At 41.7% G+C, this 18,492-nt stretch overlaps 1 protein-coding gene across 5 annotated transcripts in view; it reads right to left on the reverse strand.

Annotated features, from left to right (window-relative positions):
• Positions 1 to 18,492, reverse strand: part of ATXN1 (ataxin 1) — a 367,362-nt gene that overhangs the window by 328,304 nt on the left and 20,566 nt on the right. The window contains exon 2 of one of the 5 annotated variants that reach the window (XM_026799801.2): positions 10,261 to 10,359. The exons of the other annotated variants lie outside the window; for them this stretch is intronic. The gene's annotated coding sequence lies outside the window, so the exon portion shown is untranslated. The remainder of the gene's footprint in view (positions 1 to 10,260; positions 10,360 to 18,492) is intronic. 5 annotated transcript variants of the gene reach the window in all.

Consider the following 18,492-nt stretch of genomic DNA (forward strand, 5'->3'; position numbering starts at 1 on the left):
GGCTCCCTGCCATGCAAATGAGTTTATTCAGCTTTCCAGGCAGAGCAGCTGAGAGCTTGGACTGGAGACAAGAGCAATGCAGAAGGCTGCCTGCAGCCAGCCGGCCAGAGCCATCGCTTAGGCTGGAGTCACACTGTCTCAGCACTGGGGTTCATTGGATTCTGAAAGTCCACTGGCCTTACTATTTAAAAGAGACATCAGTCATGTAAACATCTCAGTTTCTCATAAACACACAGAAAATATGACAAGTTTTAAAGAAATGTTGCCACAAGTCAGAGTAAGGTCATAAAGTGACATTCATTTGTTACCAGGGTCCCAGGAAGTCAAAGAAAAAAAATCTCCATTGTTACTAACAATTACTTGAGCTTTTGCTCCCCTTCAAAAGGTTTTGAATCCTTAGTTCATACAAAGAGTCTGTTTCATGTAAATATTTGGGGGAAAAATATTCTCTTTCTTCTAACTATAACTAGCTGATGATGTCAGCACAAGTGACCCAAGACATGATCTTCAACTGACAGCACTGACTTAACATTTCTCTGCTGTCTTTTAGAACAACCTCTTGAAAGCATAAACTATGGCTGCTTTTTTCTTTTTTTAAATCTCCTACAGACATCTACTTCTAAGTATGTGAACAGGCTCAAACAGTAATCAAGAAATTGTACAATGATCTCAAAGGATACTTAAAACATTCTCCCTAGCCTGTCCCTGTCTCCCAATGACATTTTCTCCCATTTAGAAGCTTGCCTTACTACCTGAAATTCCAGATTTAGAACTGATCTTTTTCCATGGCTAATGGTGTTGAAGTATACTTAACAAATTCGACCAGCCATTGAAATGTGTGTTTTTACAGGACAGAACCTTCATCCAGTAGCTTGAGTTCCCACAGGAGATTCACTAACACCCTGAATGCCCTATAGAGACTTGGGACTCCAAGACCAGCATCCCAGCTCCACAGATGAAACATACTCCCTCTCATCTTCTGAGAGGAGTGTCTGGACAAGGACAATGATGTCTGTATGCCAGGACATAAGTAGAAAGCTTTCTGTGGAATTATTTATTGTAGAAACAGGCCCTGGCAACGGTTAGACTCCATGGTGATAACAAATAACCAGGCTCTCAAGGAAGAGAATTGGACCTTCCTACTCCCTGGACTTGCAGCAAGGAGCAGATGGTCACAATTTCACCATGGGCCACAATATTCCTATCCAGGCTGCAGTGGCAGAGCTGCCTTCTGAGGGCCTACAGAACCACCAGGGAGCCAAAAGCCAAGTGGTGACCTCTTCCCCGTGGACTCTGTCTGAAATACATTAGGATTGCCTTAGCACAAGAGTGTACCAGGAGGACATGGGCACACAGAGACATCATTTTGCTGATGTTGGGGGTGGCTCTGGTTCTGTCAGGGAGCTCTTAAGGAAAAAGGCTATCACTCACTCAACTCAATGCAATCCTTCTGCTACAGGGAAAGCAGATTCACCATTTGGCCACAGGCATGATCTGATTTCATCGCACCTGAAAAGTTGATTTTCACAGTCTGTCCCACTTGCCTCATTAAAGATACAATTATAGACACTTATCTCCCACACCAGTGATGAATTACAACACTGCAGCAAGGTGGATTTTGCCTCAAAAAGTTATTTTGAGGTAGGGGGCTTGTATAGATGCAAATATTATGTATGCAAGATATATATGTGAAGCTTTCAAAGTTGAGTTGGCTTAAGCCCAAACATACAGAGAAGAGACAAATTACACTGAGGCTCTAATCCTCCATTATTAAGAAGTTCAAAGCTATTGCTTAGAAGGTGCACAGGCTAACACCTTACCAAGTGCTAATTTAAAACTCAGTTTTAAATTTCTAACCAACGTTCTGCATACAGAAGGTCCTTAAAGTACTGAAACAATACTCTCAATAGAGTAAAATGGATTGTGGCCACATTTAAGCTTAAAGTTATGCTTTGTTTTGAAATTTGAAAATAGAAAATTAATTTTGAAATGGTCCAAGAGACCTTCACTGACCATCCACCTGTGACAGAACATGGATAAGTTATCAGGAATGCCTCTGTCTTCCACTGTACTCTGAACCTCACAATTCTATAGGACTACTCTGGAGAGCCCTTACATGTTTAGAAGCCCAAGGAGCTTTTCATATTTGTCTCTTCATCTTGCTGTAGACTAGCAATGACAGCATTGATGGAATAGAGACAGACGCTCACAGGTAAGGGTAAAGGGACTTCAAAGGATGTAGCCAAACTTGAATATGAGAAAGTGAGGAAATCTTCCCCAAGGAACCACCATGAAGATTTACTTCTTTTCAGATAACCCAAGCACAGGTGAACAATAACAGAAGTTTATAACAGCTTCAGAAACACAGACCTAGGAGGAAATAATCTTGAAGGTCGATTGCTACAGCCAACTTCCACACTAGGAATCGTTCCTGCTGCGACACCATGCAGACTGAGCTCTTAGCACTGGTTAAAGCCGTGCCATAGTAACACAGAGTAGCTGATGATGATGATGATGATGTTCTTCTGCATGATTCAACCCTCACTACCAGAAGAGGAAGCAGGGTCAATGCTTTTCTTGGAAGATGCCCAGAACAGACCAAGAGAACAAACCCAGCCTTGTCCCCAGGGAGGGGCACAAGGGGACCCTCTCTAGCTGGGATTACAGTACATGGGGAAGGGAGGTTGCCCACAGGAGGGCTCTCAGTCTGGTGTTACAATGAGCCAGTTTGTACCACAGCAAATACAATACCCTGACAGGCAGCAGTAGAGAGAGTAAGTAAATATCCTTTTATTTCTTCACATATGCAACCAGAGATTGCAAGGCTGGATATAATATGAAAAAAAATAAAAACTCCAAAAATCATCATGGCATCGAGCAAATGTGTGCAAAGAACTTTTTCTTTCAAATGCAAGTGAGCACTTAAACCCAAACTTTTCTATAATCTTAGGATACCATTTCAGTAAGAGGTGCTAATGGAGAAGCAGGACTATTTTTTGGTTTATCTGAGCCCCCTTATTTCAAAGTTTAACTCTTTTTCAAGTGCTGTGAACATCTTATGGTTCACAAACATGCTAAATGGAGTATCTACAGTGATTGTTTACTCTCTACAATACACAAAAGCAGTAATAAAGTATTTCAAATAGAACACAAAAAGAGTAATTAGTGGTGTTTGCTAATCATTTAAAAAGACTTAACTCCCAATACCACAGAAGGATGTAATGAAAGGATTTCATTTCATATTGAACAAAATTATTTGCTTGTTCTGAAACAGTTTCATTTAATTTTAACCTCGCTTTCCTCCCACTTCCTAAAGGATAACTTCACAGGAAATTTCTAAACAGAAAGTTTTGAGATCATGCTTCAATCTTCTTTTTCCAACACCAAAAAAAGACATACCATACCAAGACACTTCAACCACATTTTTCTCCTGAATGGATTAGTAAAAGCAATACAAATTCACATCACTTGTCAGCGTTGCCCACTCATCCTGCTTTTATTTTTTGCCAGGGTGCATTTTGCTGTATACTGGTTTCTGACATTTGCATGTTCTGACTGACAGCTGAACCCCAGTGCTTTTTGGGTAACTGGTTTGGTTATTTTAGGAGCAGAGTCAGCTACAGGGTGGTAGATGTTCTGTATTTTTGTTTTACAACTAAAAAATAAGACAACGTTGTCATACTCACTCTGCTTATGAAGACTGGCAGATGTCAAATATCTGCAATTTTGATTTGGTCCAAGCATTTTTCATACAAGAGCTCTCACTTCTGCCAGTAGAGACTGGGCAGATGGTAGAACCGTCAGCTGAGGGCTTCAAAACACGATGGGTCTTGGCCCTAAAGTTGCTCATTGTTTATTCATGTCTAATATATGGAAACTAAACAGATCCTCCGAAGAGTTATCAAATAACTTGGGTTTTAGTCCTAATGCTGTCTATAAACATATAATTGTTGAAATGCTTATGATCAGACTCAAATGTAGCAATGCTGTTACAACAAAAATCACATACCACAAAAATGCATGAACATTTGGGTCTGTTTAACAGACAAACAAATGATCTTTACAACATGGCTCATTAGTACACTTGTACTACACCATCTTAGCCTGGCTTTCTCCAACCAGATCACAGAACCCTTAAGAATTCAAACTATCAAGAGCCCCTATGGACCCTTTTGGGAACATGCTCAAAAATTAGCTTCATGAGTCTTCTGCATAAGCTTCCATGCTTTCCAGAACATACCCCTCCCTCTGAGTGTAAGTGGGCTTGGCAACTGCACCATTCCTTCAAGCCACTAAAATGTTTACTGCAAACTTGAAGCAGTGAACAGAGGCCCCAGCTGGCCTTCTCCACTGGACAGTCTCAGTCTATGCAACCTCTTAAACAAAACCTCTGGCATTGGAAATACATCCTGAAGCTTTGCTTGAATGCCAAGTGCTGTACAAGTGTTGTGCTTTAATGTTTACATCTCTTGATGACACACCGCTCACCAATGAGTTCATCAGTAAATCATCACCCTTGGAGGAAACAGAGAGGCAAAATTCATCTTTCTTGAGGAGCTGAGGATGCAGAGAATAATCAAGAGCCAGAGTACCACTGCCAGAACTGTAGAAGCATATGAGAACAAGGTAGGTGTCACATGAAACTGGACTCCTGCTACAGCTCTGGCTCTGCTGTGAGCACCCTGAGACGCAGCTTTTGCACTCTAAAAGCATCCACACATTTGTCCTCTAAGACTTTTAGAAGCAAGTTGTTTAACAGAGAACTGTGTTGTAGGAGTGTTAATACAACAGAAGTTGGCAATAGCTTCCATTGTTTACAGTTTCAGGGCTTGTTTCAAATGTGGACAAAGGTAATAACAGTACTAATAACGTACTCTTTGTAAAACTCACTGGAAGCACATGCCAGTAAGGGATACAAGCTTATTTCTCAGGCCCATGAAACTAGAAGAAATGCTGCTATCAGGACTTAAAATGAAACTTAAATTAAGACATCAGAAATCTTTAATAGCAACACTTCTGAGAAATCTACAATTCATATTTGATCTCAACCTAAGCAACCATTACAAAATTGATTTTAAAAAAATATAGAACTGATATTTGACTAAGAAGCTAGTGTCCATCTTTGCATTCTGAATGATAATCTGTGGCTTATTTTGGCTTCTGAACTCAAGTTTTTTATTTTGTTGTCAAGCATTGTGTTGAGGATCAGATGCCTCTCCTAGATAGGCTTTTGAGCACAGATGTCAAGAAAGAGAGGGTCTGCAGGACATCTGTAAGGAGTTTAACGCCTTTATGGATATGCATTGTTCAAAGCATGATCCCATCACTGCTTGAAGGAGCAAGTCAAGCTTGAACCCAGGATGATTTTGAGTAGCTTTATCATTTGAGGGAAGCCATTCACACATCTCTAACCTCAGCCACTTACATTATTGAAAAGAAAATTTCACAGAAACTTTGATATTCTGTGATTCTGCGATAAAAAGGACTAAATAAGCAAGGGCTGTGTTACAGTCCTGCCTAACACATCTCCTATTACCAGCACTTTGGAAAATGGGGATAGAGGGTCTCCAAGTACAGCTTCTCTATAGCTTTTACTTCACACAGATTTTTGAGTATCCAAGAGGATTGGTCCCTCTGTGGCTAAATTTAGGTAACATACTGCAGGCAGGTTTTTGTATTTTTCCCCTTCACAGCAGAGGCAATTGTCTGCTCTTTTTCTCCTATTGTATTAAAAAGCTGCCTGGTATTAAATTACATACACTCTTTTATTGACAGAAACTCAGTCTTTGCTATTTCTCCTTAGAGAATTTCAATTCTCCCAACAGGAAGAAGGCACTTCTTTCAGTCTTAAAATGAGTACAGCTTTTAAAATGAACTTCATATTTTTTGCTAACAAAGCCAACTTTTCCAAGCAATACTTTATATTTGAGCTGGGCCCACTGCTGGGTAGCCTACCAGTGAAAACATAAATCTGTCACTAGCTGTTAACTATTAGCTCTCCCTTAGCAGCAATAGAAAACTCAGCTTGTGCTGCCTTCCTTGAGAATAACTTACTCCATTAAAGCTCAAATCCAGCAGATTTCCTATGAATAGGCAGATCAAACAGAGACACAGTAGAAAAGGTGCAGCACCCAGACATATTGCAAATTACAACATGCAGCTCTGAATTTAGCTCATTAACACACAGGTAAATTCACATCTGAAACTTTGGAACTGACCAGGAATAAGCATGAATTTATGCCAAGTTTCAGTCCTAGCACTACCTTCAACGAAGAAATGAACCCATGGCTCTCACAACACTATAAAAGATGAGTACAACCAGGTTTGAGATTATTTTTACAGTAATACTGGGGAGAGAACCTTGCTAGAGCTTTCCCTCTCTGTGCATAGTTCTGCTTCACGTAAGTATCTGCATCCCTTAGGCCTTGGCAGCATCACCCATCTTCTCCAGATTTCCTGCCACAGCCAGCACTGTGAAACAGCCACATTAGAAGATTTGGTCTTCCAACCATCCCTTACTTTATCCTCAGCAAAGGAACTCAAAGCAGTACAGGTTAGGATGCCTTGTTACACCTTTTTCTAAGCATTACTGCTCTAAAGGAGCAGCATTTTTGAGAGCAACATTTTAAGGATCTAGCATCATAAAGCCAAGCCGTACACACCATGTATGGAAGATAAACCAACCTCTGCAATTTTCACAGTGGTTCTTATTAAAAATGCTAGCAGAGACAGAGCTTTCACCTAAGACACAGATATCTAGTCTTCCTTCCATTATTACATTTTAGCACCTGCTGGAAGTTGGGGGCAGGGGGAACCTCTTTAACCCTTTGTTGCTTCAAAGAGATTGTTTATCATGGGATATCTCAAGTTGGAAGAGATCCATAAAAATAATTGAGTCAAACTCCCTGCTTTTGGCAGGACTACCAAAAACTGGACCACATGACTAAGTGCCATTCAGATGCTTCTTGAACCCTGACTGGCCTAGTGCCATGACCACTTTCCTGGGCAGCCTGTCCCAATGCCTGACCATCCCCTCAACAAGGAGCCCTTTTCTAATGACTAAAGTACCATTGTGATGTCAACATGAAAACATGTTTCATTCTCACCTCTGAGGAGTTACATTGAACTTTTGTAGACACCCCTTCTCCCAGAAGTGGCAGGAGTTGAATTATAATCAGAACAGGATGCTTTAGTGCATTAACAGCTGTAGGATGTCATCTATCAGGTACCTTTTTTCCCAAGTCTGCTTTTAAAGGCACTCCTGCATGTGCAAACTTTTGGAGGGTAAGCAAAAGCACCAAAAGCTGTCATTTCAAATGGAACAGTCTGTGGGAATTTAATCTCCTTCTCATGAGTTATCATTTACAAGGAATGGGCTCAGGTTATTTTAGTGCTTCTTTTGCTGTTAGCTTTCAGTGTGGGTTCATTGAAGCCATGAGGACTCTTGATCTCCAAAACGGTTTAGCTCAAAGACAAGTTCTTTTCTTAGCTTGTATAGACACAGAACAATCTGGAAAGCAACCTGCTTGCTGAATACTCTGCTTTGTTTGGACATATTGAGAAGAATTTTCCACCCATCTCTTTATATGCAGTTTATAGTTTGTCTTGGGTAAGGAATAACATGGTCAGTGTACAACATCTTTGTGCTTTCACTGGAATGATCTCTCTCATTAAATAGAAGAGTTTCTATTTTTTTTTTTTAACAAAAACCCCTTTTGATTCATTTTTATGATGATTGAACATTGCTTTGTTCAGACTTTTTGTGTCATCTACATTCAGAATGTCTCCTTTGTATATCAGTTTTCTTCCTACTGATTCATGCTCCACCTTCATCTCACTTCATGAGTCATCTTCTCTACTATTTGCAGCACTTAACACTTCTGGCAGTGAGGCCTGACTTCTAGAGTTATTTATGGCAATAAAAGGCTGAGGAGCAGATAACTCAGGAAACTTGTAACAGGATAGTGATTACCTCAACCCTAGGTCCTCGGTGTGGGTTTAACACTGCTAAACCTCACATAGAAAATGGCAGAATTCAGTCTCCTGGCTGATCACATAATCACCACATCTTCCAGGACTAAGTGCTGCCCTCAGCAGCAGGGCTGTAGGATTGGGTTGCTCATTTGCATGCAGCAGAAACTAGTGTTATGATTACTAAGCTTTAACAAAACCATTCTTAAATCTCTTCAGCAGTGATAAAGTAACTTCTCTAAATCCTCAGGACCTCATTACCAAATCCCCATGTCTACTGGGTGTACAGCAACACTGCAAGCGCCACAGACATATCACTCACCAGCAAAGGGGAATTCTCACTGCAGGCAACACTCCCTCATGAGTGAGCCTGAGGTTATTAACACATCATTATTTTAGGCTTTCTCTGGTATTGGAGTCCATCATCTCCGTGCATGAAACAAAAAGGCAGAAGGCAAGCAGCCAAGTGTCACCCCAACAACAAAAATATACCCTGCTGAAAGCTTTTAATGTCCCTACAGAGGGATGCTCTGGGAAAGACACAGAAGAAACCCCCAGCTAGGCTGGAAAAAAAATTGGAAATTAGAAAGTGGGTGATTTTACAGTGAAGGACATGAAGCCTTCTGCTAAAGCAAAGAAACAGGTCATCTAATTCTGCTGTGTATTTTTCTAGTGTTTGTTTTATCACCTGAAACCCTCTACTTTTTAATAAATCAAGCTAATGTAGACAGTTTATGTACAACCTACTACCAACATATGATTAACTGCAGTACAGTGGATCTTATATTCATCTCAGAGACATTACAACTCCAGGTTTTTTTTGCTGAAAGCCTGGAAGATTACTCTAAAAATATTCACAAGAGAGGAAACTTCTGGAGCAGTCTTTTTTTGTTCCTACAGCAGAAGATTCACAGTCCATGGACACCAGAACAAATTGACTAAATTCAGTGATAACTGGAGTAATCTTCTGATCACATTTGGGGTAGAAAGACAGAAAGAACTGCTGCATGTTTTTGACATCATTTGACATTTTGACTATCCCTCAGCACAGAGCATTGCACATTTTGGATTTTGTTCTAGATTAGGGAAGAGGAACTGAATAAAACGCCACAACATATCACATAATTTTTTCCCCCAGAAACTGCTCACCAAACCACAAAGAAACAGACTGGAAAGGACTGCCTGAGTTTTGAAAGCCAGGGAGGTACAGACACCCTCAGCCCTCACCTTTAGATGCGAGCCAGGGCTGCTGCTGAAGAAAATAACTGCAGTAGACAGAACAAACAATTGTACTGAGGAGGATGCTGTCACTGAGTCTTGGTAACTTACAGCTGCATCAGTGAATCAATCTGCCTGTGGCTTGCAAATATGAAGAGCTCCTCTGTTCCCTGCAAATATCTTTTTTGAGGGCAGAAGAAAATGATTTATAATGGGGCACAGCTGACTCTTGCTACTACCTGTCTCACCTGGGAAAAGGTATCTCATCTGTGTGTAACAACACACTAATTAGAAGAAACAAGTGAGAAGAAGCAGGAAGAGGCAAGTTAGTAATAAGTCAGTCACCAAATTCAAGCACATTCACATTATCATGAGTCTATAAAATTTAACTTGCTATTATTATATGATTAAATTTATCCAACTTCTTTATTGGCTCCATGACAAGATTCCCTTTTCCTAGGGATCAGGAGGTTGGAAACACATTGTATACACACAAGAATACATAAAAGCAGGAGCATACAAGGATAAAGCTGTGACCAACAGGGATTTGGGGCAGTAGAAAAACATGGTGGGACCCTAAGAATTTTAACAATGCAGAGAGACTGGCAGAGAGGTGAGACCTTCAGACAATAAGGTGACAACAGGCCCCAAGAACATCTATTTGACAAGCATTGTGCATATGAGGGAAAGACAGAACAAATACCAAAATTATCATGCAGAAAACAACTGATGGGCTGAGATATACAGAGCACAGGTGAGTTGCAAGGAGATGACTCTTTCTATCCCAGAGTTGTATGTCTGGTCAGTCTCTTGGCTTTGGAATCCTCTATGCCCTACCTTGAATGAGCATAAAACATTTATTACTGCCAGCTCTTCCAAAAAACCAGTAAAGCTCTTCCAAAAAACCAGTAAAGCAATTATGCCATTTGCAGTCTCCCTGCTATCAGCCCTGCCATCACCTCCTGGTCCATGCCCACTTCTGTTTGGGCCACTGGCTTTGCCCACCTCCTTTCCTCACCAATCTCACACCATGCTCCCCTCTGCTTCTAGCCTGGCTTTTTACTTTCTTACCTTCAGCTACAGGTGACACCTTCTTCCTTTCCACTTTCCCAGCCAAGGAAATCCAGCAGCAGCACAGAACTACTCTTCTCTCAAATCACAGGCCAAGCACTGCAGAACAGATTAAATGATAGCCCCGATTTTTACAGCTTTGTGGCAGTTCTCCTAGCACTCTCAGGAATAAAAAAAGCTTTCCTGCTTTCTCCTCTCTTGACAGACTTGTACTAAATCACTAAGGGGAGGAGCAAGAGATCATCTCGTTTCCTAAGCAGCTGGGATCCCACCTGAGAAGCTGAGAAAGACAGCCCATTAGATAGAGCTCACTCTTTCAGCCCACCTCCAGGCCTGGTCCAGTTGGGATGTTTTGCAAAAAAATTGTATTAGCAATACAGAAGAAAACCTGAAAATCACCCTGTGTTGCCTGGAAAGAACAATGGAGAAACAGGAATATGAGAAAAAAAACACCTTAGAAAATAGAGAAGCTTTATTCAGCTGGTTCAAAATTTTCCAGCAATCTGACAAATAGGAGAAATAAGAGACCTGAGGATACATTCTCTCTACACAGTTAACCCAAGCTGTTCCTTGAATTTTGTTTCTTAGGTACATTTAGCTAAGGTTATCTGGCCAGGTATGGAATAAAAGCTGTTGTATGCATATACACACATCCATACAGACTGTTCCACTCAAGTGCTAATAGTCTCCCAGTGCCTTGTCATGTTTTCAGAAGAGCAAATGATCATCTCTTTGCAGCCAATGCCATTTCTTCCATTATTTCCTGGGCAAGAATTTTAACTCCCTGCAGCACAAAGCCCCATAAACCCCTGATGATACAGAGAGAAAAGCATAGCATCAGTAAAAGTGCCTTTTTGTAGCAGGACCACTCATGTGATTCTGTCTGGCTCATCTGTGTGTCACATGTGATTGTTAATCTCTCAAATCAACTCTGCAGCAAAGATACCTTGGAAAAAGCAACAAGAAGTGCAGTACTAATAGCAGGCTACCTCAGATAAACTTCCTAGAATCAAAAACTTAAGATGAAGCTGGGGCATGGTGTAGTTCAACTGGTGGGCTGAGAAGTGATGCTGTCTAGCTTGTCAGCTTTACCTGGGGAGGGCACAAATCTGTTTCAGAAGTGAAACACTCAATTCTTCATCCTGTGCACATCCAAGGACTTAACCCAGAGGAGGTAACTTTTCCACCTGCATCTGTTGGGGCAGGGGGCATGTTAAAGGTAAGTAGCCTGGTACACGCTTTGTGAAGGGGGTGTTGTGTTGTCTGAATGGTTCATTAGACCAGGGGAAGAACCATTCTGAGTCTTTCTAGGATACCTTTTGGAAGAGGCTGAGCACTGTGTGGAAGGCAACTTCAGGGAAAAACCCCACATGGATTTCTTCTTTTACAAACTTCACAACAACTTTAATAATTGCCTTTATTAGGAGGATCTGCTGAAATCCACAATTTCATGCTTTTTAACACAATAAGCTTCTGAGCCTCTTCCTGCAATACAAGATACAAACTCTTGGCTGGGCACACAGTTTAAATATTTTCTGGATTTAGAAATAATTTAAAAATAAAGACCAAATGTCTCTGTTGAGTAAACTAATTTCTGTGTTATTAATAAGAGAAGCAGTTAAAGCCTGCCTTATTGAATTGTGTATTTAACTGAACACTGATCTAACTCCCACTGAAAACCATCCATGTCTTTCCATTACTTTCAGAGGATGTTGGACTTGTCTCTTGATGCTTAAGAGAATAGCTAAGCAGGGAGAACTCAGTTACATTTCTGAGCAAAGAAACAGCTTGCTGTTTTGACTTAGTTCAAGTGAACAGTACATTGTGAATATTCCCGTGTATAAAATTACACTGAGATGTAGCTGACAACTGCAGGGCTCCTCACCATGGCTAACTGCACAAAAAAATAAAAAAAACAGGACAGCAAATAGGTGCCAGGTGTCTGCTTTTAAAATGCCTTCAAGTATTAGATCTCCTGTTTGACTGCTGGGTCTCTTACCAAAACCCTCGGGGCACAGTTCAACAGCTCTCATGACTAAACTCCACAGACTTGTGTCACAGTCACATTTGCACTGCTCCCTGTCCCTTGACAGGTTGAAAAGGCACCAGCAAAGCAACAGAAGTCCACAACTCCATGGCAACTGTGGAGGAGAGCACTGGTCTCCCTGTCAGTGGCAATCTCTCTCTGCTAGCCATGCATGGAGGGAGACACAAGTCTAGGCAAGGGTGACTTGAGGAGAAGCATCTCTGGAGGTCAGCCCAGCCAGGGCTTGCTCTCCTCAGACATAACCATCACAGATCTGTTTCCATTGGAGTTATTTGCCTGAATTTATTCCCTTGATCTTTACCAGAGGGCAGCCAGCTTTCTGAGGCTGAACTCGAACTGGCAGGGCAACCAGGTGAACAGAGTCGGAGCTGCAGATGTTTGAGTGCATCAGCATCACTGGTGCGGGCCAGAGGATTCCTACCCCGGCTGTTTGGGGACAAGCCCGCAGTCCCTGAGCCTCCTGCTTGCACGACGAAGAAATGGTCGGTGCACGATGCTGTAACGCGTAGTCAGGCTCCTCTGAGCTCACAGGCTTGAGCGCAGCTCGCTGCTCCTGCCCTGGGATTTTCCCTGGAGTTCCAGCACAAAGCGCCCCCGGCAGGGGTCACCCTGTCCCGCGGAACTCCGTCCCGGCGCCGCTCCCGCCCCGGCACTGCCACCGGGGGGTCAGGTGTTTATTCCTGCGGCTTTTTTGTTTTCCCCCACCCGAGCTTCTGAACAGGAAGGGAGAATATTCCGTGCCTGCTGTATTTATGCCGCCGTCCCTTTTAAGTCAGTTTCCTAAGATACCCAGCTACAAGCAAGATGTGAATAACTTCGTTCACGCTGTCACCAGGAAGAAAAACGGGAGAAAAAATAGAGTTCCAAGAATACAGAAAGACAAGTTCAAGGGAAGTAAAATTATGTATGTACTATCAGTTTGCCTTTGCTCTTACTCCAGAGGCAACTCTGCCACAGGGAGGAATGCCAGCCATACTCAGAGATTTTTCCTACAAGAGTCACCTCTGTTGAAGGGAAATGTTCTGTGTGATGCTGAAATTAAGAGTTCAAAGGAAGGGAAAGAAATGCTCAAAATAATCAGTGGATCAGGGACCAGGTTTGATTTTTTGTGGGGTTGCATCTGCCTGAAGGAAAGGCAGTAGGCAGGATGCTGTGCTGGTGGGAGCTCGCAGTGCCAGGCTGCTTTGCCTGAGGCTGGCACCCGTGTTTGTCCATGGAGCTCATTGCAGGGCAGGTGTGAGTGCTGCTGGAGGTCCCTGTGGGGCATGGTCAGAGCTCCTCCCTTCACGAGTCTGTGTTTCTTCTCCCCCCCTCGTACTGATTTAGTCTCTTTCTTTTCCCTTCCTCATTTTGTTCCTCTATTCCTCTGATACTGTTCCTTATGACCCAGTTTGCCTTCTCTCCAGCATGCAGAGGAGTCACTAGGCTTTTTCCTGTCCTTGCTGCACTGCAGTTCTTTATACGCTGAACAAGAATGTTCCATTTAAAATACCAGCCATTGCTGCTGAACCACCAAACCCCTCCGATTTCAAAACAATGTCTGAACAGCTGGGACAAATGTTTTTCTCACAAAAAGCAAGACACAATTGACCACAATGCCCTACATCCTCGGGGAGACACAAAATACACACCTAGACCACATTCTCAAATAAGCCCCTAATAATCAATAGACAGGAGTAGCTGGCAGGAACTGAGATGTATCCAGTTTTGAAGCATTTGAACTCAACATCCAAACGGTTTTATGTTGCATAAGTCCCTGTTTTATAAACAGCCTATAGTGCTGAGACAGTGTGCTGCAGCAGCTCTTGGGAGCTCTCTCTTGTGAAGCCACACTGTTTCCTAAATTACTCTGTTCTCACTTTTAATATTATCCAGAATGATGAAACTAAATTTGTTCCTCAGAGCTTTGCATTAACTGCCTGTCTCTGTCAGTGCACTTCAGACCAAGCCAAAATACTGAATGGTGGGAGCACAATTGTGCTGCACAATGCAATGCTTTGGCATGAGTTCAAGAAGCTTAATGCCAGAAAGGGTCAGTAAATAATGTCATTATTCCCTATATAAACAGAACTTTAAATTTAATTACAGACTGTAGTACCAAGGGTACAGAAGGATTGTAAATGAAAAAAAAAAGAGAACCAGGAGCCTTCAACCTCCCTTTGTTTTTCAATGTTACCTTTACATTTCAAAACAACTCGTCCTCTTTTCAACTTCTGTCAGAAGTGCTGGTTTCCTTTGAGGAGCCAGAAGTTCTTATTTCAGGCAGCATATCAAGAGAAACCATGTTTTCCCAGCACATAGTCAACAAGCACTGAAAAGAGACTTCAGTGACTGTACAAGCAACTACTGAAAATATCCCAATTGGTGTAAGATTCCTACGTTGAAATGTGCAGGGAGGGTTTGGGAGCAGTGGGCATAGGGAAAGGGCAGGATTAATGAGGAGGGAGGGCTGGACCACGGTGCTTTAGGATAGAAAAGTCCCTCCCAGAATGGCAGTAACAAAATTATTTCCCTCCTCCTTTTGAAAAACACAGCAAAGCAAAAGAAAACACCAAGTTTTGATAAAGAGGTAACTTTACTTTTTCAAAGTAAAGCCAGTATCAATCACACACAGCAGGAACTCAATTTAGCACAGTGAATTCATTTTCTTTTCCTGTTGACTTGCAGATTAGGAAGGCACAGGATAAAGAGATCCTGTCAGGGATATTAAGGGAGCTCTCCTGCAAAGATACCATACCTCAAAGAGACCATAAGCTCTGGTCACAGTCTCTCCTTACCACGGAGCAGCCAACTCTGGAGACGTGTTTCCAGCTGATTGACACTATCTCACGGAGGGTGAGGACAGAGACAAGCTAGAATGTCCTACCCAAGTGTGTGACCCCTGTGTGCCCTCGCTCACAGCTACTCCATTGCCTGGGATTTAATTCTCTGGAGTGATTTGTTCTGAAATAGGGACCTGACTGATATATACATAGCAGAATAAACTTGCCCACTATCATCACTTTTCCATTCCCATTAAATTCAGTTTTCTCTTGTTCCTTCTGTGTTTTGTGTTTAACAGGCCATCTTTTATTTTTAACATTTGAACATCTCTGGCAGGTGCTAGATCTGTTCTTCCTCCCTGGCAGTTTTAGCATAAGAATTGTTTGGTTTTGGAGGAAAGTGGGGAAAGAAAATGGATAAGGTAAACATAAACAAATTCAGAAAAATATTTGCAAAGACAGCACTGGGAAAATTCTCACTCCTCCACATGAGAGCCTTTAGTGTGCTGTGGCAATATGTAGTGACTGGCCACTACAGTGTGCTGGTATGTCTGCTTCCATTATTTTCATTCTCTTTATATTCTGGAAGGTATTAAAGCCAGCTAGTGATACGAAAGGTAATGGTTACTGGTGATGGCATCTCTGAGAGCTGCTTAGACATGAGTCACACTTCAAAATCAAGAGTAAGATCCTGCTGCAGAAAGTCCTGCTGGCACTAAAAACTTCCCTCTGAAGTGGTACTCTCATTTAGTTGTGAGAGCCCTTACGTTTCCTGTAACACTCCCTGGATGCCTAGAGCTAAAAACATGAGCTATTAGAGTTGGAATTACTGAGCCAGAGCTCTCAGCCTGGGACTGCAAGGGATCACGATCCTCAGTAAAACACTGTGACTTCCTTTGCAGTGGGAAATTAAACATGCCTGGGGTCAAGTGGCATGGGATGCCAACATATATCCTATTAAATGGTCCTTGATCCAGAGTATCCTCTAAATTGTGCCTGGGAGCTGTTGGGACAGTGCTAGCTGACCAATGTAACAACTGCCAGAGGTTGTTCTGACATTTGAACTCATGACAAATTTGTTTATTCTCAGAAATCTTCCTTGACACTTTCAATTAATAGAGTAGGCACAACCTGTCTGAAACAATGTTTTCCTCACACTTCTGCCGAGTGTACTATTCCTTCCTCAATAAAATGTGCCTTTGACTGTACTACCAAAATACTTATAATTATCCCACGACTGAATACTTACCTGGTAGAAACAAGCTACTTTAGTTAATAAACAGCCATGTGAAATACGAAACTCATTAACCTGTACCCAGTCTGCTTGTCACAAATACTGTGGTTTTATCACCAGCTCTAGCAATTGATAAGTCTCATGCTTTACCATCTTCCTTTTCCCTTAAGAATTTCTGAAAGATCACTGCTTTGCAACGGCAGTTCAAACACTCTTTGTGGGCACTTGGTGGCTGACAGGCAAAAAGGGAAAAAAAATAGAAAAAAATAAAACTTTCTGATGGATAGCCCTCATAAGCTAGGAAGTCAGTGGGCTACAAGTGCTCTCCAGCAACTAAGCTGCTCCTAGGCATATCCGTATCAGCCTTCATAAAAAAAAAGATATTTCATGATCCTATAGGATACTGAAAACAAGCACTAGATGGAGCAGTGGGTAAACTTCTGGACTTTCTCCCTGCTTTTATGCAATCCATGAAGTTACCAGATAGCCCTCTTGGAACCTGAGCTGACAAGCTGATGCCAGGTCAGTAGTTTGTGAAGACACAAGTGTGCCTTGGGTAGGGCTGAACCATTAGTCCGTGTTACAGGACTCTTTGGATTCAGGGCAAGTAACACTGATGTGTAACTGGTGGCCACATTCCGAGATGTACTCTTAGATGTTTGTACATTCTTCTTTGTCTAACAGTTCTGACTAATATCCATCCTTTTCGAAGATTTTCACTAAGGATCTGTAAGTCCACAGTATCCCACTTATCATTTGACTGCTGGGGTCGTCAGTCAGCAAAGTCAAAACCAGACCTTCCTTTTTAATTATGGATTGTGCATTTTGCCTTGTCTGCCTTACAAAAATATCACAGCTTTTTCATAGCTGAGAGACAAAGACTCTGGTCTTCCTTGGTGTTTGAAGATTCCCAATATAGGGTGTCCCTAACATTAGAAAACTCAAAATGTATATGAAGGGGGAGCAATTTTCACAAGGCATCTGGTCTGGGTTTCAGGCATTTTCCCAGTTGGAGAAAAAGTTATCTTGTTGGAAAGGAAAAAGCATATTGCTGGGAAACAGCCTCATGATTCTCAGAGTAACTTGGAGGGAAAGGGGAATGCTGAAATTAATAGCTTTTAAACATTTGGGAATGCCAGTGTGGACTTCAGCTTTCTTTAAAGTACAAGAAATAGAAAAGGGGAGGGAATATTTTCACCTCTTTCCTTGACAAAAACCATCTTTGTCATGTCAACCAACAGCTAGTGCTGAGCTTATCACTGCCTCCACTCTGCCCTGCTCTCCCATCTCAGTAACCTGTTCTGGCTTCTGAAACTCACACCCTTTGGAACTGATTGAATAATGGACTTTTCACTTCAGGCTCTCTCAAATAAGAGAAAAAAATCCTGTGGGTTGCATATGGAGTTATTAAATCTAGCTTCAAGATGCTACATTTGAAAATTAATTGTAAAAATGAAAGAGGGTCACTTCTAAAGTGAAAAAGAGGATTGTTTTGAAAATAACAATTGTTTTAAGGTCTTACCCTTCCTTGGTTTTTTGCCCTCTGGACTGTTTATCAAAACCTGCCCTAGTTTGCCAATTTCATAGCAAATGACTTCAGTTTTCCAGAAAGTGCAGATGTCCCTCACCAGATTACTAAGAAAATAACAGTAGAGTATTTAATGTTTGCGAGAGAGCTATTCGAAGAATTATTCATGTCAGCAGTTAGTCATAAACCTTTATACAAACATTTATATCACCAGAAAGCTGATGACAACCCTAAATTCTTCTCTTAATATTTTCCCCTCACTCTTCCCTTTTCTAACGTGCTTCCTAAATGAATCCAATGGTTTGTCCAGAATTCATCCATCTGACTTTATGGCTAGGATATGCTCCAAGGAGGTGGGAACAGCTTACAGCTTGGTTAGAAGGACTGAAAAATAAGTTTCTTTTACTCATGTAAACCTGGCATTTAGCTGAATTCAAGCATTGACAGGCTAATGGTTGTTGTTTAGCTGCAACACCAATTTATTTTACATTTTAAGACCTGATGTAGCATCATGCTCCGTCTCTCAATAGCCCCAGAAGCACCTCGAGAGAGAGGCATCAGGGACTTTCTCTGCAAGGGAGAGCAAAGCCCACACAAACAGTAATTATTGCTTTGTTCACCCTGCTCCCTTTCAGTCACTGGTAACAAGAATGGATGACCA

This window comes from Zonotrichia albicollis, chromosome 1 (genome assembly GCF_047830755.1).
Source record: "Zonotrichia albicollis isolate bZonAlb1 chromosome 1, bZonAlb1.hap1, whole genome shotgun sequence".
In the NCBI taxonomy this organism is placed as follows: Eukaryota; Metazoa; Chordata; class Aves; order Passeriformes; family Passerellidae; genus Zonotrichia; species Zonotrichia albicollis.